Raw genomic sequence first — 22,675 nt, 5'->3', positions numbered from 1 at the left:
AGCATTCATAAGTTGAACATGGTTTTAGAATCAATTATTAGTACATAGGCCTACATAGTGTAATTATACAATGATTAAACTCAAACACTGATATATTAAAATACTTTAAAATAGTCATATATTCCGCTATACGTTACAGATCATATTACAGTTAACTTAAAAAATTATTCAATACTAAAGACTGAAGGATATTAGAACACGATTCTCAACCCCTGACAACTGAAGATTCAAGTTGACATACAAAGATTAATTATCTAATTTTTAAAACTTAACATTCAGAGATATGGATTGAGATCGAATGTGTCATTAAGTCCATGTGGTTCCATGGATTTTAAAGTATAAATCCAGAATGACTCTCTCCTCATAGTAAATTCATTTTATTACCACCTCTCAGACAGACTTTTTCGAGTCATTATCGCATAATCCATATTGTTATTTCGTACTGCAGCCTTATGTTCTGCTGTACATATTTTAAAACGTATTTTTGTTTGTCCTACATAAATTAAGCCAGAGGGACATTTAAGCACACGGGTGGTATTGCAATTGATAAAACCTTATTTACGACCAGAGTGTGGATGATTAAAATATTTGGTATTGTGCATGTTAGAACAATGAACACATCTTCCACACCAAAAGTTACCATATACTGTTTGTCAGCCAATTATCATTATGGTATTGGTACTGATATATAGAAGCGACTAATGTATCCTTAATATTCCCACCGCGTCTAAAACAAAATCTAGGTGGAGAGGTCACAAAAGCCCGAAGCTGAGGATCACATTCCAGCATCCTCCAATGTTTCGAGATTATTCTTTTAATATCATTAGAGATATACTCAGTAACCAAAGTCAATCTTTTTTTGTGTAGTCAAATCATTAGTCCTTGTATTTTCTATAAGCTCACTACGTTCTTTCATTCAGACGTATCACTACATATTCTTTTTAGTCATGCAAATTGGCCATATGGTATATTTTTGATCAAATGTTTTGGATGATCACTGTCTGCACGCAAAATTGTATTCCTTTTGTTTACGAAAAATAGATGTATTAAGAGAACCCTCATCATTTACTGAAATTAACAAATCTAAAAAAAATGTATATTAGTTTGGCAATATTCCATAGTAAACTTTAAATTCGGATTGGTATGGTTTATGTAATCTCTAAACAAAAATTGATCAGTCTCAGATCCCGTCCATATTAATAACACATCATCATTATATCCAAAACAAAACATCCCGTAGGAGGGGATTAGAGGCAGTGTCATTAGGCACGTTCACACAGAGGAGTTATGACGGTTCAGAACCGCCACTGTAGCAGCTTATATAGGTCTGTGTGAATTGCTTATACCGCCACAGAACCGTCAGGTAGTTCAGAGACGGCACTGAACCGTCATAACTGCCTGTGTGAAAGGCTATACCGTCACTGAAGCGCTATAGTGGGTGTGGTTTCAAAGTCAACATGCTATGTCACTATAGCGTAGTGCTTAATTTGTGCCTGAGCTTGAGTCGTAGTGCCGGTACCTATAATTAAAAATCTCATAAAGTGCTTTCTTTTTAAAATCTCAACACAGTTGCATTAAGTCTGCAAGTTCTTGCGTGCGCTTTAAAGAGAGACAGTCGGCTGCCATGTTTGTAGCCTACTTTAAATTTACTTTTCATCTTTCAGCTTGAATTACGATTTCAGCTTGAGTGCCTTTAAGAAAGATGACACTGGCTGCAACTCTATTCTCGTTTTTTATACACAAATAAGCTTACTTGATTTGAAAAACGTCATGAACGATACAAGCAACTTCTTACACTACTCGGTTTGATTAAATGAGTAGTACACAACAAAATATGAAAGCTCAACATTAATTTCAACAAAGAACAACGGCAACTTTTTAATGAAAAAAAAAAATTTTGCAACCTACTTCAATAGGAACATTAGCCTGCTATATTATAGTAAACCAAAACAATAAAAATAACAATCTGGTTCTCTTGCCTTTTTCAATGAATATAATTTAATTAATAGAGAATAAAACATACTAAGTTAACAACTACCTAGCCTAATTTTAATTAATCTTTTTAGTAACCTACCAGCAGCTTCTGTTGCTTACACATCGCTGATAATAGTGCAAACCGTGGGTCAAACCAATGTTTGAATGTTTGTAGAATACGTGATTGTAAACATCTACACAAGTACGTACAATACTCTTTAAAATAAACGTGTTATGATTTTGAATATGCTCTTCTTAGGTCGGTATTATTGTCATTGCTTGCGTCCCGGCACCTCTTTCTTTACAAATTAAGCACTGCGTGCATGTGTTAGGTCTTGTCAGTGAACAGTCTGTTGATTGACAGTTTTGAAAGTTGTACTCGCGCGATCTCTTTGGCTGTGTGAAAGGGTTTTGACGGTATTACACCGGCATAGATTGCACAATTTCATGCTGTGTGAAAGGGTATTTTACACACTCGTTAAAACGTTTCAGAGACGGCACAGTAGCTGCATTTCTGTGTGAAAATGGTAGTTTTTCCCAATATCCCATATATAAATTTGCATAGCTTGGAGCAAAAGCACAGCCAATGGCTGGCCTTGAAATGTATCTTTAAATTCAAAATAGTTTGATTCCAATACAAATTTGGTTAATTCCAAGAGGAAATCCATGGGAAGATCATTTCGCTTTTCTTCGCTTTTCTTCAAAATGAAATGACAGTGCCTCCAAATCCTCCTCATGTAGTATGTTAGTATACAGACTTTCCACATCGAAAGAAACGATAGGTTGCGGATGCAACCCCGGTTCCCTGAAAGAGAAAATAACCATCAAGGTATGGGACATTGCCGTCAGGCAGTAGGGATTGGCTGAGCTTTATGTCAAAGCTGCCGTGTAAGCCCGCCCCCTTGGGAGCTTACTATACGCAGCGTGCGGAGAGTCACTTCCTCTTTTGCCCTTCAGGCCGTGAAGGCCTCCAGAGCGACCTCGCGGCTTGATGGTTATTTTCTCTTTCAGGGAACCGGGGTTGCATCCGCAACCTAGCGTTCCCTTTCAAGTCGAAAATAACCATCAAGGTATGGGAACAGTGTACCCAAGCCGTCGCGAGGGAGGATTCTCGGCAGTAGGACAGACTTACGTCATAACGCAACTGCGTAGGCAGTACATCTACACATGTGCGGAGCTGCGCCCCAGCGTCTATGCTCACAATGACACCTGTCCCAAGGTGGAATAGTCACACCATATTGTCACCTACTCTAGACGTCCGCAACCTGAGGCGTCATAGAGTGCAACACAGATGCTCCAAATGACGGAGCAGAGGATTCCAGCACATTTAGCCTGTAAAACCTCATGAAAGTATGCGGCGTAGCCCAACTGGCTGCCGCGCAAATATCAGACACCGGCACCCCTCGAAAGAGGGCCCAGGATGTCGCCATACCCCTGGTAGAATGCGCCTTCAACTGCCCTGGTGGTGGAAGGCCTGCAGATTCATACGCTAACTTAATAGCATCCACTATCCAGTGGGAAAGGCGCTGTTTAGACAGCGGCTGACCCAAAGATCTAGAACCATGGCATATGAACAACTGTTCTGTCTGCCTCACAGTCCTTGTGCGGTCAATATAACACCTCAATGCCCTCACAGGGCAGAGCATGTGTAACCGCTCTTCCTCTGGGGAAGAAAAAGGAGGAGGATGGAACGCCATCAACTCGACTGACTGGTTCATGTGGAACGGGGATATAACCTTTGGTAAAAAGGCCGGATTAGGGCGCATGGAGACCTTAGAACCGTCTCCTGCAAAACGAGTACAAGAAGGATGCACTGACAGTGCATGTAACTCGCTCACACGTTTTGCTGATACTACAGCCAGCAAAAACGCAGTCTTAATAGATATGAGCTTCATATCCACGCTGTGGAGAGGCTCAAACGGTGCCTTGGCAAGGGCTTCCAGCACCACATCAAGGCTCCACGACGGTAAACTGGTCGTTCTTGGAGGCCGCAAGCGTCTTGCGCCTTTCAGAAACTGAGATGCCAAAAAATGGCAACCAGGTGATCGCCCGTCAATGCGTACGTGGCAAGCCGAAATAGCGGCCAAATACACTTTAAGTGTAGAGGGAGACTTACCCTCGTCTAACAGCTTCTGCAGAAACTGTAATATCACTGCCATAGGGCAGGAGACCGGGTCATGGCTCTCAGCCAGACACCAACTCTGAAATAATTGCCACTTATACGTATATTGCGACCGAGTGGAGGGCGCCCTCGCACTTTGAATGGTCGATATAACCGCCGTCGAAAGCCCTAAGGCTGACAGGCGCTCCCGCTCAGGGGCCAAGCCCATAGTTGCATGAGCTTGGGGTTCGGATGCCATAGCCCTCCTTGGGCTTGGGACAACAGGTCCGCTCGCAGAGGGAGCTCCCTCGGGCGACCGTGCAACAACTGCACTAGACTCGGGAACCATATCCTCCGAGGCCACCGAGGAGCGATCAGAATCACTGTCGCTTGCTCTACCCTGACCTTCTCCAAGAAGGCGGGGAGCATCGAAATCGGTGGAAATGCGTACAGGAGCCCTGGCGGCCATTCGTGAGCCAGTGCATCGACTCCTAGGGGGCTGTCGAGGTCCTTCACCGAGAACCATAGGGGGCAGTGCGTGATCTCTCGCGAAGCGAAGAGATCGACTTGCGCTGTGCCGAACCAGTCCCAAATGCGCTCTACCACCCGAGGGTAAAGACGCCATTCGCCCGCAAGAGGACCTCCTCTGGACAGGAGATCCGCTGCGTAATTGACTCTGCCCGGCAGATGAACTGCACGCAGAGAGGCTAACCGCGGTTGAGCCCAGAGCAACAGCCGTGTTACCATCCGGTGAAGACCGGGGGACCGCAATCCGCCCTGGCGATTTGATATACGCCACTACTGTGGTGTTGTCTGACCGCACTAACACGTGCTTGTCTAGAAGCACTGGCAAGAAGTGCCGAAGGGCGAGGTCCACTGCTCTGAGTTCCAGAGCGTTGATGTGGGCTGACCTCCAGGGTCCTGACCACACTCCACGGGTCCCTGTCCCGTTCCAGACTGCTCCCCAACCTTGGTTGGAAGCGTCGGTTGTGATAACTTCCCTTCGGAAGATGGGACCCAAGCGCACGCCCTGGCGGATGTTCGACTGAACTCTCCACCAGCGTAATGCTTCCCAGCAGGTTTGGGATACCCTCAGCCTGCGGTGCTTGTCTCTCCGCGGGTGCAACGCGAAGGCATTGAACCAGGCCTGCAGAGGTCTCTGGTGTAGTAAGCCCAAAGGAAGGGCTTGCGAGGCGGCAGCCATCAACCCCAGCATGCGCTGACAGAGATGCGCTGTTTCTCTCAACCTGAATAGGGAGAGACACCGCTCTAATGAGGCAACTCTTTGTGTCGATAGGGTCGCTTCCATGGACACTGAGTCCAGATGCAGACCCAAAAACTCGGTCTGTTGGCTGGGCACGAGGCGGCTCTTGTCTGGATTGACCTTCAGACCTAGCCGCTGAAGATGGTCTGTAACCATCACTGTGTGCTGTGCCAACTGCTCCTTTGACTGCGCGCAGACGAGCCAGTCGTCCAGATAGTTCAGCAGTCGAACGCCTTGAACCCGCAAGGGGGCTAAAATGGCGTCCATACACTTCGAAAAGGTTCGAGGAGCTAGAGACAGGCCGAATGGCAGGACACAAAACTCGTAGACCCTGCTCTGAAATGCGAAACGTAGGTACTTCCTGTGACCCGGACAGATGGGAACGTGAAAGTACGCATCTGTGAGGTCCAAGGTGGTAAACCAGTCGCCCTGCCGGACAGACTGGACAATGTGCCTGTGCGTAAGCATCTTGAACGACAACACCTGTAGGTATTTGTTCAGTACACGCAGGTCTAGAATAGGGCGGAGCCCGCTGTCCTTCTTTGGCACTAGGAAGTATTTGGAGTAGAACCCCTGGTCGGTCAGAGCAGGGTCTACTAGTTGAATGGCACGCTTCTTGAGCAATGCCTGTATTTCTGCATTTAGAGCTGAGGACTGAACCGAGTCCTTCACTGCAGTTACCACCACTCCCCTGAAGGGGGGGGGGGGGGTTTAACCGGAATTGAAGGGTGTACCCGGTGATTATAGTTTTGCGCACCCAGATGTCGTTGGTGCATTGTTGCCAGAACAGGAGCTGTGGAACAGTGTAGGGGTGGGTTAACGGCTGCCGGGGTTTCTCAGGGCTGCTTAGGCTGCGCTCGCTCACGAGGGGCCTAACCCGAGCCACGAGGACGTGGTCTGCTACCTCCTCTGGGGCGCCACCCTCCGCGCTGCGGTCTCGCAAACGCGGGTTGGCTGCGTGCTGCAACCCCCGAAGGGGCGGTTTTACTGCCCTGTGGGTGCGCCTGCTGCTGCGGCGGCGCCCTGCGCCATTGGCGCTCCTGCGGCCGCCTTGGCTGGAAAGGCTTGCTTGGCCACATCTTAGCCAACTGCTGCGACGCCTCACGCGCCTTGACGGAGCGTTGCAGCATCTCCTCCACCGCTGGGCCAAACGTGTGCCCCGGGGATATAGGAGCATCTAACAACGGGGCCTTATCAGGCTCCTGTACCCTGGCCTGTGAGAGCCATAGCTGCCTCCTTGCTACTACTAGGGAAGCAATGCTCCTGCCCTGTGCTCGCGCATTTAGCTGAGCCAGCCTGACCAAAAGCTGTGCAACTGCACCCAGCTCGGTTCTGAGCCCGACGGGTGGGGACTCAGGCAGGTCGCGAATCAGCGCCACCTGGTAGACTGTCAGGAGGCTGGCCACGTTGGACAGTCTAACTGCCTCTGTAGCCGCGGCATAACCCTTTTTTAGGTGGGCCTCCGTAATCCTACACTGCCTGTTAGGGCAGGAAGGGTCCTTAGCCAGCCCCGAAAGTGTCGGCGTCTTTACTAGCGCGGCGAACGCGGCGCCCACTGGCGGAAACAACGCCAGCCCAGCTTCGCTCGCCCCGTGCATGGTGAAGGCCGAAGCCTTGCGAGAAGTCGCAGGGGCGGAGGCCGGTGCTCCCCAGGTGGACTGCACCTCCTTAATAAAATCCGGGAATGCCGGGAGCATCCTGGACTGAAGGGGCGGAGCCGATGGCAATTCAAACAGAGAGCGACGTGTTGGCTCTGATGCGGGCCAGTCCACGCCTAGATGGCGGGCTGCCCTCTCCACCACTGACCAGATAGGGTCATTAGTATCCAGCACTTCAGGGTCGTCCTGCCCAGAGTGCTGGGATGCCACCTCAGGCTCTGTGTCTTCAAAGAGCGGGTCTGCATCAGATGCGTCCCTTGAGACAGCATCGGCGTCCCACTCTACTTCCTGGGGAACTGGTGGAGGAACCATCGGCTGACTAGCGCTGGGTCCGGTAACCATCTCTGGGGCCCGAGGCGCCACGTTCGCTAGAGTCATGAGGAGGGATTGTTGTCCCATCATGAGCTCCATGAACTGCGACATCTTGGATGTGAGCTCAGCCACCCCAGATGTGTCTTGATGCCGTCTACCCCTTCGAGGGGAGCGGGAGTGTCTTCTCCGGCGAGGCGATCGAGATCTGGATCGCGACTCTCAACGGGGGCGAGCCCCGCGAGAGGAGGGGCTGCGGGAACGTTCCCGAGCACGCCTAATTGGAGACCTTTGACCAGCTGTAAGCTGGGAAGATGGGCTCATAGGCTGAGACGTCGCCGGCAGCGACACGATAGACGATGGTGGGGCCGAGACGGTGTGGGACGAGCCCGAAGATGGGGAACGACCTCCCACCGCCTTCCTAGCTCTCTGGCGTAGGGTGCGTGTTTGAAACCCCGCACATAACTGGCAGTATGCCCTGTCTGCCAGGGCAGATGCTGCATGGTCCGGCCTTAAACATGCGACACAGTCCTCATGAGGGTCGCTGGCAGGCAACTTGGCCTGACAGGTCACACAACGGTGGAACCCAGACATATTGACGTCAAAGACGAGAGCGAGGTGCGCGTCGTCGAGCGCCGAAGCGCTGGGCACCAAGCGTCAAGCACCTGATGTGCGTGCGTCGAGCGCCGCCGCGTCGAGCGCCGAGGCGTCGAGGGTGCGTGCGTCGAGCACCGAGCGCCGAAGCGTCAAGCACCGAGGTGCGTGCGTCGACGTCAAGGGTGCGCGCGTTGAGGCGTCGAGCGTCGAGGCGCCGAGCACCGAGCGTCGAAGCGTCGAGCGTCGAGCACCGAGCGTCGAGCACCGAGCGTCGAGCACCGAGGTGCGTCGAGGGTGCGTGCATCGAGCGTCGAGCGCCGAGCATTAGCAGAAGCACTAAGCACCAAGCGCAGAAGCGCTGCACAAAGCGCCGAAGCGCTGCACCAAACGCCGAAGCGCTGCACCAAGCGCACAAGCGCTGACACCAAAAAGCGCCGGAGCGCGAGCGCCGAAGCGCGAGTACCGAGCGTGGAACGCAAGCACAGACGCCTAAGCGTCAGCTGACCCGCCAAGCGGAGACGCAAAGTGCTGGTACAGTGTCTGGTGCTGTGCAATACCTACCTGAAGGTGCTGGGGATTTTGCACGTTGGTGGTTGTCTTCCTCTGTATAGTGAAGGGAAAAACTTTTTTTTTTTTTTGTTTTTTTGTGGACGCTGCAAAGGGAAAGGGAGTGTAGTGCAATACCACGTGGCGGGAACGCGCCGCGGGGGGGGACACTGCAGAGCAGACTACCCGCACACACACACGGTATAGCCTAAGCTACCCGCACACACACACGGTATAGCCTAAGCTAGACCGAGGATGCAATTGCGCGTGGCCAAGGCCAACGCAACACGCGTCCGACACACAATGTAATATATAATAATATATAATTACACAATAATACAATATATATAGAATATATGTATAAAAAACCCACACAGTAAATAATAAAAGAACAGAGGAAAGACGGGGAGACCACGAAGAACGCAATGCCGAAGCAAAGCGAAAAGGAATATATAATGTAAACACAAAATATATCCTAAAATAATACAATACAATAATAACAATAATAACTGAAATAAACTCGGAGAAGGGGATAAACCAGCTTCTCAAGCCTAAGCTTAGTGAGTACAATCAGTTAAATTAGCTCTAAGTCCTACCGCTACTGATGCTGAAGGCAAAAGAGGAAGTGACTCTCCGCGCGCTGCGTATAGTAAGCTCCCAAGGGGGCGGGCTTACACGGCAGCTTGCGCGGAGGCCTATCGGCAGCTTTGACATAAAGCTCAGCCAATCCCTACTGCCTGACGGCAATGTCCCATACCTTGATGGTTATTTTCGACTTGAAAGGGAACTAAAAATGCTTCGGGGGAAATGTATGTTGGGAGAGCAACTTGATCACATCATGAGTATCAGATAAATAAGATGGCAGATCTTTTGCGATACGTTTAATCGGCTTGTAACAATAACGATAATAATCGAATTATTTATCGATTGGGACCCCACGATAACAAACTGGTAATATTTTAATGAAATCGAATATTCCATGAAATTAAAAACGTGTCTTGTATATATTAATTTGCTGTCAAGAACATCATCTGTGTTGTTGCTTCTAAAAGTTACTGTTAATATGCGTCTGTGAACAAATACAGGATGGCGATGAAGAGCAATCTGCTTTGTTAATGTATTTTATACATGTTATTTTGTTTTAAGTCAGTCCCAACTGTAGCCGTCTGCCTTGAGCAAAACTAATAATATTTAACATTACTACGTTTTTTTATTCTTTTTTTACCTTTTCGTTTTGAAGCAGTGCACTATCCGCAATCTTTTTCATTTTTGATTGCCGTCTCGGTATACTATAAGTGCCGCTGGATCGTAGCTTGATGTATGTGATCCAATGAAACATTGCCGGTTGTATAAAACAGTTTGCCACCAACAGAATGCAAACTTATTGTACACGATCCGCTGCAGTAATTGTTGTGCTTTATTCATTTTGGACACTTGCTAAATGTTCACTCGCATAACAATATCAGTTGAGAGCTCCTAGGATACTAAACCCGCCCCGGATGCCCATATCTACCAATCAGTGAGGAGAGCCCAGAGTGGTCATTGGCTGCTGTTAAGTGTCGTGGTCTGTAGGTTGATTAGGCCTATACATGTATGAAAGAGATATTCTACATATCTTTGTTGCGATGTGGGCGGTAAGTCCATTCATCATAAATCCACATAGATGTATGTAAGAGATATTATACATATTCAAGTATGGAGACGCAAAATAAAATTATCAACCGGAGTTGTCGCTGTCGAAAGTTCCGTGGGCCACATAATTCATAAATTGTATCCAACAGCAAATTAAAAAAAAAAAAAAAAAAAAAAAAAAAAAGTGAGATCGAATTATTTCCATGTGAATATGCCATAATGGTAATGTAATTTTCAAACCTTGTTTTTTTATTTTTTTTTCTCTGGACAGTGGGGTTGAATTTTCTTTATTTTATTTTGTATTTTTAAAAATTTTTAATTTTTTTTTCTAATTTACCGTTATGTTTACACTGGAAATTTGTCATATTTTACACAAAACAAGGCAAAGGCTAGTGACGGCAGGAATATGACAATTGCAGAGTGCTATATTTAAATGCCAATGTATTTATCAAACGTGTCTTAAAAAAAACACCGGAATTTGTTTGAATACCATGCTCTATAAAAAGAGGTTATTGTTCCTTTAAACCAGTGGTGCACAACTTTTTGCTGGCAGGGCCACATTGACAATCCAAATGACTTCTGAGAGCCACTAATAAAACGTGTTTGTTTTTTTGTTTTTTTTTTAACCAAAGGTAACCAGATACTAATATTTTTTGTTTATATGAAGACCCAAATGCCAAAGTTTGTTAACAGCCTAGTTTCTGTTAAGATTTCTGCCAAACAATAACAAGCTAATAATGGTTGTTAAATGCAGGGAATTATGACCGGTGTTTATAGGTGTTTGACAGCATAATTTGCTTGAAATCACTTTTACAGCCTTTCAGTCCTGGAGACTCACTAACAGTCCGGGTTTTTGATCCAACCAGCATCTCGTCATTGATTTTAAATTTATCATTGCTTTACAAATTAAAACAATCATTTTCCTTGACCTAAATGGACTGTGGGAATTGTTTATTGTGCACAAGCAATCTACACATTATTTTTCCCCGAATATATATATTTTTTTTAATTGGAAAAAGCAAAAACCTGGGCTGTTAGTGAGAACTTATGACTGGATGGAAAACACTGATAACTTAAGTAGGTGACACTTACCAGTGGATGCTTTTTCTGGATTAATGTGACGTGTTGCACTGCCTCTCGGAGACCAATTTCAGAATGTCAGGTTTTATTTTCGACTTTGCCAGACGCATAACTGCTTCAAGATTATCATCCGTAATCTGATTCCGTAGTTTTGATTTGTTGAGACTCAGCAGAGAAAAGGCATACTCGCAAATGAACGTACTGCCAAAGAGACAAGCAAACTTCATGGCTCTCTGTCGCAGTTTCGGAAACTTTTCAGAATCAAGGCAATTGTAGAAATTGAGCATATTTCCTTCGCGGTATTTACTGCGAAGCAAGTCAGAGCCGATAAGTTCAAGTTGAATACTCGATTGCACTGCTTCTGGGTCAGTTGAAAATGGGTCAGCGAATAACTTCAGCTTTTGAGTGTCTCTACGAAAATCTAAGAATCACTGCTCAAATGAATACTGAAGCTTCCCCACGACTTCAATATAGGGCCCGGAGTCACAATTGTGATCTGAAAACACTTGCTGGCATGTGGTAAAGTGAGAGAGATCACCTCACTGCAGTTGCGTATAGAACAGTTTCAGTTTAGTCTGAAAAGATGTGATTTGGCTGGCTAGGTCACACACAAGTTGTTCCTTTCCCTGAAGCCAAACATTGAGATCATTAAGATGGGCAGTAAGGTCAGCAAGAAAAGCAAGACCACAAAGCCACTTAGCATCCTCCAGTAGGGTCACAGGTCTTTCTTTCTTTATCAAAAAAGATTTAATATCCGACAGCAGCGCCACAAACCTTTTCAAAACTTTACCCCTGCTGAGCCACCTGACTTCTGTATGATAAAGTACATCACTGTACTCAGCATCAATTTCTTCTAAATACGTTGACGGTGGTTGAGTCCACGAGATGTTATGAAGTTGACCATGGAGACAACAACATTCATCACATGTATGAAACCCAGATCTCTCCCACACAGATTTTCGCTGATGTATAATGCAGTGATACTGGATGAGCTGCACCTCTCTATCGCCCAGGTGCTGCTTGAGACGTGCAATCATTCCATTACGCTCCCCTGTCATTGACGGTGCACCATCTGTCGAAATGCCAAACAGCTTTTGCAATTCAAATCCTAAAGACTCAATTTTATTGTGGAGACTGTTAAACAGGTCAATGCCAGTTGTTCGCCCGTGAAGTAATGCCAGTACCGCTAGTTCTGAGTGGTGTCTGAGTGGTCAGTAGTTTCATCTGCTGCCAGGGAGAAGTTATTGTTATTTTTTTTCTTAGCAGACGCCCTTATCCAGGGCGACTTACAATTGTTACAAGATATCACATTATTTTTACATACAATTACCCATTTATACAGTTGGGTTTTTACTGGAGCAATCTAGGTAAAGTACCTTGCTCCAGGGTACAGCAGCAGTGTCCTCACCGGTGATTGAACCTACGACCCTCCGGTCAAGGGTCCAAAGCCCTAACCACTACTCCACACTGCTGCCTGTACACAAACTTTTTTGCCACATCTTTTAGCTGACATAAAATGTAATTTCCCAGATCTGACACATGGCGCTGCACGGTCATACAATTCAAACTGATTTTTTTTAAAGTTCAGAGCTTCAGTAGGACATATTTTTTCACATTCTATTAATAAGAAGTCTTTCACAAAATCTCCATCGATGAAAGGCCGAGATGTCTTGGCAATATATGAAGCAATTTCGTAGCTTACCTCCGTTACAGTGTTTGATTCTTTCTGCACCTTCTGGAAGACATTTTGCTGGGTAGATAACGGTTGAACTGCAGTGTGCGTAGTTCTCCTGTGTATTCTTTAAAACTGGAATGTTTAGTGTCATAATGCCTCATAAAGTTGAATTCCTTTGGCACTGCAACTTTCCCATTAGAAATTAAACATATATTCAATCCTCTCTTCAATAAAGCAGTATTTTTCCGTCCAAGCCTCATTGAACGGTCGATGCTCAATATCAATTTTTCGTTTATTTATTTTAGCCATAACTAAATGCAACTACACTGTGAAGTATATCGCCGGCGCCAACCTAGTAGTATAAGGAAAATTCCCACGCTGATTGGTTTATCTGTTATGTCACTGACTGTTATGTCTGGAGAACCAATGTGCGATTTCAAAAAAATGGAAAGTCATAAATTTTAATGCATGAACCAATCAAGATTGTATTTGCTGGTTACTATAGCTACCGCCTCAAATGAGTAGGCGTGTAACAAAACATTTTCATGTGTGTTGGCGGGTCACATGAACGTCTTAGCGGGTCGGATTTGGCCCGCGGGCTGTATGTTGTGCACCTATGCTTTAAACTGTTACTGTGAGGGAATTTTTTTAAGCATTTTAACTCGATAATGATCGATAGTCATCATTAGAATTTGCAAGATAATCAAAGTCAGTGTCAGGGTTCGATTTACAACACTAATCTAAAACTATCTTTAATTTTTCTTTAATATTTCATCCATAAGTATCATGTTCTTATCTACTATATTTTCCAGTGCCTCTTTACATGCTTCTAAAGTTTCGTGCCTGGGAACACTGGGGTACAGGGATTTTACATCCATGCAAAATACAATGGTATTCTCTGGAGGTTTAACGTTTATATTATTAATCCTTTTTAGAAAAGGATTTTAACAGCTAGGTAAGCATTCAACATGTGGCTGCAGCTGCCTCTCAGTATTTCCGCAATGTTGGGTTATCAGTTGTGCCTACAATCACTGGCATTGGGTGTTTTTTCTTTGTGCATTTTTGGGTTACCTCTAATCAAACCTGTTCTTGGATTTTGTGGAAGCATGTCATTTTTTAATTCTTTAATACAAACCAATTTTTAACTAATCTATCTGCCAAAATTCTCACTTCTTTCATTATTATTAGTTTTTACTTCTTCATATGCAATTATATTTTGCAATTCAGCCCCTGCTGCTTTTATATAATCATCTTTGTTCATTACTACCACCCCATAACATTATATATATATATATATATATATATATATATATATATATATATATATATAATATTTGTGTGTTTGTTTTATTCCGCTAGCAGCCTGCTGCTACATTCTGAACGGACATCTGCTGACTGATACAGAGTGTCTTTGGCAGTTACATTATTATTTTTCACAGTGATCAGGTATTAGAGTCAACTTTCCCACTAAGCTGACTTCCTGGCAGGGTGCACTTGATTGTACATGACAAACAGGATTCAGCAAACTCCTGCAGCCTCTTGCAGATAGGAGGCTGTGTGGTCCAGTGGTTAAAGAAAAGGGCTTGTAACCAGGAGGTCTCCGGTTCAAATCCCACCTCAGCCACCGACTCATTGTGTGACCTTGAGCAAGTCACTTAACCTCCTTGTGCTCCGTCTTTCGGGTGAGACGTAATTATAAGTGACTCTGCAGCTGATGCATGGTTCACACACCCTAGTCTCTGTAAGTTGCCTTGGATAAAGGCGTCTGCTAAATAAACAAATAATAATAATAAACCTTTAGATCTTATTAAGTTTATAATATTATTTATTTATTTATTTATTTATTTATTTATTAGCAGACGCCCTTACCCAGGGCGACTTACAGTCGTAAACAAAAAATACATTTCAAGAATCACAGTACAAGATAAAATACAATAACTTCAGTTTTAGTAAGTACAAGTATGACAAAATACGATTCAATATCGGAGCAGATAAGTGTCTGTGATAGTTACATCAGGATACGATTAAATGCAAATTATTATTATTATTATTATTTATTTCTTAGCAGATGCCCTTATCCAGGGCGACTTACAATTGTTACAAGATATCACATTCTTTTTTACATACAAATACATTATTTTGTACATATTATTTTTTACATACAATTATCCATTTATACAGTTGGGTTTTTACTGGAGCAATCTAGATAAAGTACCTTGCTCAAGGGTTCAGCAGCAGTATCCCCCACCTGGGATTGAACCCATGACCCTCCAGTCAAGAGTCCAGAGCCCTAACCACTACTCCACATTGCTGCCAGATTAAATAACACTATATGGCCTGCTTGCTCAGAGTCTGTACCCAGAAGACTGTTGTGGTGTGCAGTGTGTGTATGTGTGTATTATATTATAGACACTGACCTTAACAAAAAACAGAAGGGAGCTCTATCACAACAGAGTCACCCAGCTGTAGGTGTTAAAATCTAAAAGGGCTTTAAGCTTTACAACACCTGCCTTAACTAAAGGATCTGTAAAAGTAGAAGACTGAACAATATCACACGTTAAAGTATTTTACACTAACGGCTCCTGTAAAAGCCAATTAAGCTGATGTTTTCTGTGTCTTTCTGCTCAATACGTACCCACTGCCATGCCCTCAGCAGGCTCTTACATTAGTCTGGCAATCGGGCCATCTCCAATTTGCCCATTTCCAGCAAAAAAGACCCCTTTCCAGACCCAATCTCCCTACCTGCTGAAAGTAGGTACAGGCAGAGTGCCTCCATGGGAGGTGCTCAGAGCAGTACAACAGCCTCTGCAGGGGGGGGTGGCAAGGGAAGAAAAGCCCAGCGTGTAAATAGGGGGCAGGGCAAATGTATTGTTTGTTCAGTGTAGAACGGGTGAATTTGTGTGTGTATTTAAAAGCATGGTTTGTGTGTTGTTTTGGTATGATTTTAAGTTATTGTTTTGTGTTTATTTAAAACACGTGTTTTCTTTGTTATTGTTTGGTTTAAATGTGGTCCTGCAGAGGCGGTGTTAACAGCTCATCTCTGCTAGACAGCTTGTGCGAATGCATGGTCGGCAGTCAGTGATTATTGACTGTCGGCCATGCAAACTAAAACCCTGTGCAGGAGGTGACCATCTCCAGATTAATTAATTGATTAATTTATTGCTAATTTGGAGATGGTCACTGGTATAAAAACCAACAGCTTTTGTTCAGGGTGGATGTACAGAGATGGTGTACGTGAGAGCGAGAGAAAAGAAAGTAAAAATGAAAGTGAAAAAAAGCAATTGCTATGTGTGCAGGAAGCACAGTATTTCTTTGGTGTCAGTTTGAGTTTGTGATTTGTTTTTGTTTGAACATTTATTTTTGCTCTGTGAGCAGTGTTTTTGATTAAATATTTATTTTATTGTTGTAGTATCTGTCTGTGTGTCTCCTTCATCTTTCTGGTCTGTGAACATCATCACTGCTAGGCTACCCTGTCACAGGATGATTAAAACATATTTAAATTATGTTTAATAGTATAAAACCGATCCAGTCTGGCCATGGAAACATCAGTGCTATATGTTTTAACCGAAGTGTATCGCCTATCATTTTCATTAAAGTTTCTCCACACATCAACCAGTTCAATATGCTTTACAATCCTAACCACTTCCCTGGTAGACTAGGGATGTGGTTCAATGTGATTCCTATCTAATCTGCTATTAGCTGTGCAATTAAAATCACCACCTGAAAATAACACCTGTTTAACACTCTGCTAAAAATGTCTTCAAACCTCTGGAGAAAACGTACTCTCTCCCTGCCGTCAGTGGGTGCATAGACATTAATAAAAACAAACACTCAGTAACCTCCTGGACTTTGAGTAAGTGTCCTTGTATGACATCACAAACAATTACATCACAGAAAACAAAATGCCAACCACAGCACTCACATTGGTTCCATTACTTAAAAAAAACATTTCTTTTCCAATCTTTTTCCCAGTCAACCTGATTTCCCCCATCTATGCGAGTCTCCTGCAAAAACGTAACATGCAGACTTTTCTGCTCTTTTAAGAGCATTTCTATAGCCATTAATATTAAGGCTCCCAATATTAAAGCTAGTCATTGCAGAGTTTGAAAAGGAAACACACTGATATTCAGAAAAGAAGAACAAGCAGACAGTAAACTGAAAGAGAATTAGTAGTGTACTGGCCATCATAAGTGACTTTGTTTAACATTACCACGAAGTTTGCTCGAGATGTATTTTAGGTGCACTATTTCCTGAGTATTAAACGTTTCCTGAGCAGAAGCGTTTTGTTTTAAACCTCTCATTGATCTCAGAAACAAATCAATATTGGGAAACAAAATCTTCAACATCAATTCCCCTTCGCCCTTTTATCTGCTCCATGAAATCTTTAATACTCTGAACACTGTACCCTCCCTGGGGTTTATGCGCGCCCAGCGATTGATGTTTGAGATGAGTCAGTAAGACTGCCTTCATCATCACTGTCTACAGCGGGATTGTCTGTCACTGTGTTGAAAGCCTGCGCGCTGCACTGTCAGTGCTGCCATCAGCTGAAACATTTGCTGCGTTTAACGACAGCACTGTTCTGTGTTATATTAGCCCTTTGTTTCCCAGCAATCTAAAAACCTCACTGTCCTCCACAGACTTTACCCCTTCTATCTGTATCTGCACATCTCCCCATACACTAGCCACTAGTCTCTTTTTCTATTTTCTCCCTGTTTCCTGACTGCTCTCTCATTTTCAGTAGTTTTATTGTTTGTCACATTCTTTGCTTCCCCCATGTCTGCATCACTCTCAGAAATACATTGTTTTACTGTTGCTGTAGCTTTGCTATTTTGGTTTGGCTTTCCACCTCCCCCAACACAGTGTCACTGCCTGCCTCCTGTCTCCGGAGTGTCAGGAGCTCCCCCCCCCGTCACTAGCATGTTCCCCCTCCCCACTGCCCGCAGGTACTGATCTGCCAGCGAGTCCAGCACTTGCCAGTCCTGGCTGATGTTTATCAGCAGTCTCGCCCCCCATACTCCCGCCCCGCTCCCTACTCTCTTTCTCGGGACAGTTTCTCACAATGTGACCTTCAGTCCCACATCTGAAATTGCATTGAGTTGGAAGTTGCATAAATTACATAACACTGTGTAACAATTTTTTTTTTTTTGTTCCTGGGTAGTAAGTGTTATTTCCTAATTGCTTATGCCTCAAAAGTATAGAAAATGGCTGTTATTCCCCACAAACTTTGCTTTTGTGACCAGGACAGTGATATTTTGAAATTTACCTATTTCCAATGAGAAAACGGGCGAATTTGTGTCTTTTCGTTCACATAAAGTCAGAAAAAAACAACATATGAATCCAAATTAACATGTATTCATACTAAAGTAATACAAAAATGACTACAAAAGATTTAGAAGTGAGTAGTTTTTCGAGATTTACGATTATACTGTAAATCACTTTCACGAATCAGCCCCCAAATGTAGTCTCCCATCATGTTCTCGTTATACTGTCCTTGGTAGCGGTGTTCAAAGTCCAGTATATCCTGGTGGAAGCGCTCGCCTTGCTCCTCCGAGTACGCTCCCATGTTCTCGATGTGTGTGTTTTTTTTTTTTTTTTTTGTTTTTTTTTTAAATCAAACAACTTGAAATTGCATGTTTCAGGTGTGGTGACTTCCAGCCTAAAGTGATTATCTTCAGCCCGAACATGGGCTGCCCATATCTAGCCAGCTCCCTCTCTATCACCTCATTTTTCAGGAAAGGGGGAACATTGGAGAGGGTGATTTTCCTAACGGGGACAGCTAAAGGAATTACTGGGAGAAAAGTGTTATTTACAACAATCCACTTTTCCACAACCAGAGAGAAAAAAAAACACAATCGACCCTCTCATGTGAGAAGCTGATTTCACGTTCTCACAGTCCACTACATCCCCAATCATGAGCACACATTTCTCCAAAGATAAAACCCTCGGTGGAAACTTTAACTCTGTGTAAATATATAAAGCCCTTACAAGGTTAAGTAAATAACAGCATTTGGCTTGAGACATTGTATAGATCTCAAGTGGTACAGGTGTGAATGCAATGACTTCAGTAACATGCTTTTGATGCCCCCATCTAGGAAAAAAATCTGATTTGTAATTTTGCTTGCTCTGTATCTATGAAGTTGTTGACGCTGACTGACCTAAAGTTGACACACTAAAGGGTTATTTTTTAAGTGGACCTGAAGTGACCTACATTTTTGGCCCAGTTGGATTACATTCCAGCTTCAATGACACTGCATAATTTGACCTCAACAGAATGACATTAAAAAAAAAAAAAAAAGTCTGTAAGATGTCAGCATCAATATTTCAACATCACTGCTGAATTTTCACTTTGAGAATTCTCAGAAGGTACTACAATAAAGCCCTCCTGTCCTCACTAGGAGTCCACCAAATGTTCTACAGTATGTGCTGGACAGAGCATGCTTTTTTGAAGAAAACCACCTGTTTTAGTGAAAGCATAGTGAGCTGTTTTTATCTAGTGTCATATCACTTTGTGGAGGAAAATAAGTTTGGAAATAATTTACCTTAAAATTCCAATTTGAGGTAAAATCATTTATTAAAAACCCTTGCTTATTTATTGTACATTGTAAATATATAAAACTATATGAAAATATACCTTTGTTTTCTTTCTTTCTTTGAAGCTTGTCTGACACCTTTACAAGCTAAAATGTAAGGAAAAGACAAGCTTATAAAAATATTTGCAGATGTCACTGGGAAAATGCAAATACATTGCTATCAGAGTAAGAAACGTGTTCTCACGTGATTGAGAAAATAAATAAAAAACAACCTAAATCTTTTCATACATAATTTTGTATTTTACAGTATCATTCTCTCAGTAGTTCCATTACAGGTGGTGTCCAGTGAATATTAACCGTATCAGCGTACCATGTTCTTTTAACATCTGATCATATTGAAGATACAGAACACTTTTTTTTATTTATTTTTTTATTATTTGATCTAAACAATTGAATTGACCACACTGTGATACAGATACAGATCTTATATGGCATACCCCCTTAGATTGTGCTGGATGAAATACATTGTCAACAAAATTTGTTGTTGTCCAACACATGTCATTATGTCTAATAGTTTGTCCTCATTTCTGGACAAAGGCTGACATTTTGATAAGGGCAGCCAATAAATTATAATTACCGCAGTAAACAGTATAATACAATGACTTAACTGAAGTTGTGCTCTTCATCTATAACACAACAGGTAAGACGCTGAAGAATATCTGTGTTTGGAAATGAGTATAAAAAAATAAATGTGGATGAATGAACCCCAGAAGGTGTAATGTAATTAACAGATTATTATTTAACAAAAGTGGTTTAGTGCATTGCTGGGGTGTCTGTCTCCGTGCCCGTGAAGACAGAACATTAGAGGAGTGGCATGATTACAGTATAAACTGGACAGGTGCTGTGCTGCACCACAGGTCATGACGTTCAAACTAAAGACACGCGCAAAGTATTTATTGTTACTATAAAAAAGGATGTAAAGAGGGAAAGAAATAGTGCAACAAAGTATTAGTTGGGAAATTGTCTTGTATAGTAAAAACCATTTTTTTTACATGTAATACCCTTCTAATATATATATATATATATATATATATATATATATATATATATATATATATATATATATATATATAGTCAGTCTGAGAATGACAAGGGCATTATTCCATGATGCAATGTTAGATTCTGAGCAGTAGAGGTCTCTGGTTCTCACTGAGTCAGAGCAGTGGGGTTGGATTGAATAATTAAAGTAGTGATTAATTACTCAGTCAAACTGATAGCCTCATGTGAGTTGCGTAGGAGAGGTTTGGAAGCAAGGAAAAGAAAACAAAAAGAGAGGAACAGATAGAGAAAAATAATATCAAGGCTGGGTCAAGGGTGAGGAGGAACGTGGTGCGGTGTACTCTAATACAGGGAAAACATATTTGTTTGGTTACAAGTTTTATGTCAGGGAAACGGATTAGCCGTCCTGACTTTAGAGAGGGGAAAGGAACCAGTGAAGAGAGTACTCCGAAATTGAGTTAGTTTTTTTTTTTTTTTGGTTGCTATTGTGGTTGTTTGTTTTGCTTTCCTGTATCTGTGGAAATAGCCTTACCCTGTGGAAATAATTAAACACCTGTGGGTTTGATCTTCAACTGCAGTAATTTATTATACCAGCACAGGCGAGAGAGAGAGGCAGACTTCAGTGAGTATACAGGAAAATAGTTCCATCTGGGTTTCTGTGACGTCATAAATTATGAGACCGAAGGTCAACTAATTTATAAACTGGCACAGAAACTTGAGATTTCTTTTTCCCACCCGTTGGGAAGAGGGAAATAGGGGTGACAGTGCAGATCAAAAAAATATCACAATAATACAGAAATACAACATATCAAGACAAAAACAAGATTACAACAAGATACAATAAACTATTAAAAATAAAATATCAAAGAAAGAATATATCTTAATTAATTGAATGAAAGTTATCCTTGGGGAAAATGCCATAATATGCACTTCATCTTACTCAAACAACTTGTATTGACAATGTCGACCCAGGGGACATTTGTCGACCTGAAAAAGGAATCAAGGACCAGGGGTCACAAATGGAGATTAGATAAAGGGGCATTCAGAACAGAAAATAGGAGGTACTTTTTTACACAGAATTGTGAGGGTCTGGAACCAACTCCAGAGTAATGTTGTTGAATCCTTCAAGAAGCTGCTTTTTGAGATTCTGGGATCCAATAAGCTACTAACAACCAAACAAGCAAGATGGTCCGAATGGCCTCCTTTCGTTTGTAAACGTTCTTATGGTCTAACTGTGCCTCTTTTATCAGCAGCAGTATCTCATGCTGCCATTGTATTAGCGGTGGCTCAGTGTAGCCGAATCGTACATCTTTCCAAAAGAATGAAAAATGAATGAGATTTAATATATTTTGGACCTCTGTGGACTTCACAAACCACAAAATATTACATGCTATTTATGGAATTACCTTGTAATGTTAATTTAAAAACGAGCAACATCACTTGAAACCAAATGAGCTTCCTGCAAACATGCAATATCAACTTTTTTTCTTAAAAGATAATCTAAGCACTGCTCTTTTTACAGGGTGATTGGACCCTCGCAAATCTCAGGAATTAATGACAGCACTACCCATGGTCAAAAATAGAACGAATTCAGGGAGACTGAACGAGTAAAAGACGTAACACTAACAGACACATCACCTTTGATTCAAATTCCTCTTACCTGCACTAATTCTAACATGTAATATCTGTAAGTAACCACTAACTTAATAAAAATGTCAGACTCAGAATCAAATGTTGATCTTTTTAATGGGAAAACTGTTGAATGGTATGAAGATGAATTTCCTGAACCGGACAAAGTACCGCATATCCCGCGTAGTGTGAAACCACATACCTGGGCCGTACCTGAGTTGACCCAGGGACTGTCATGACACACGTACAGTGTTTAATATACTGAACTGATGACAGGTAACAAAATCAGCCTGTTTTAAAGAAAAAAGTAAGATTTATGATAATGCTTACAGCTACTGCTTGGTCCCAGCCACAAACATTTACTCCTTTTTATAGCATATTCTTCTGGCTGCTTCCCATTTTCATGTTTAATTAATTTTGAACACAGTAAAATTGTGATGAACCTTTTAAAGATGACCCCTTTGAGAGTTTTAGACTTTTATTTTTCTTTATTTTTTTCTATGAAATAAAGTGCTACAGCTTTCAGGTGTCCTGCCACTGTAGTGTGCTGAAATGCCTTGTTTTTATAATGGGCAGCTTGTGGGGAAGGTCATTTGTGTGTTTTCTCTAACAGACAACAGT

General features: G+C 42.8%; 1 protein-coding gene across 9 annotated transcripts in view; it reads left to right on the top strand.

The window, feature by feature from the left end:
• fars2 (phenylalanyl-tRNA synthetase 2, mitochondrial) overlaps window positions 1–22,675 on the top strand; it is a 227,398-nt gene that overhangs the window by 44,169 nt on the left and 160,554 nt on the right. Inside the window, exon 1 of one of the 9 annotated variants that reach the window (XM_059022566.1) lies at window positions 22,092–22,112. The exons of the other annotated variants lie outside the window; for them this stretch is intronic. The gene's annotated coding sequence lies outside the window, so the exon portion shown is untranslated. Of the gene's footprint in view, window positions 1–22,091; window positions 22,113–22,675 lie in introns of those variants that run through there. 9 annotated transcript variants of the gene reach the window in all.

Source organism: Acipenser ruthenus, chromosome 4 (genome assembly GCF_902713425.1).
Source record: "Acipenser ruthenus chromosome 4, fAciRut3.2 maternal haplotype, whole genome shotgun sequence".
NCBI classification, from domain to species: domain Eukaryota; kingdom Metazoa; phylum Chordata; class Actinopteri; order Acipenseriformes; family Acipenseridae; genus Acipenser; species Acipenser ruthenus.
This window is presented reverse-complemented; position numbering and strand designations above follow the sequence as displayed.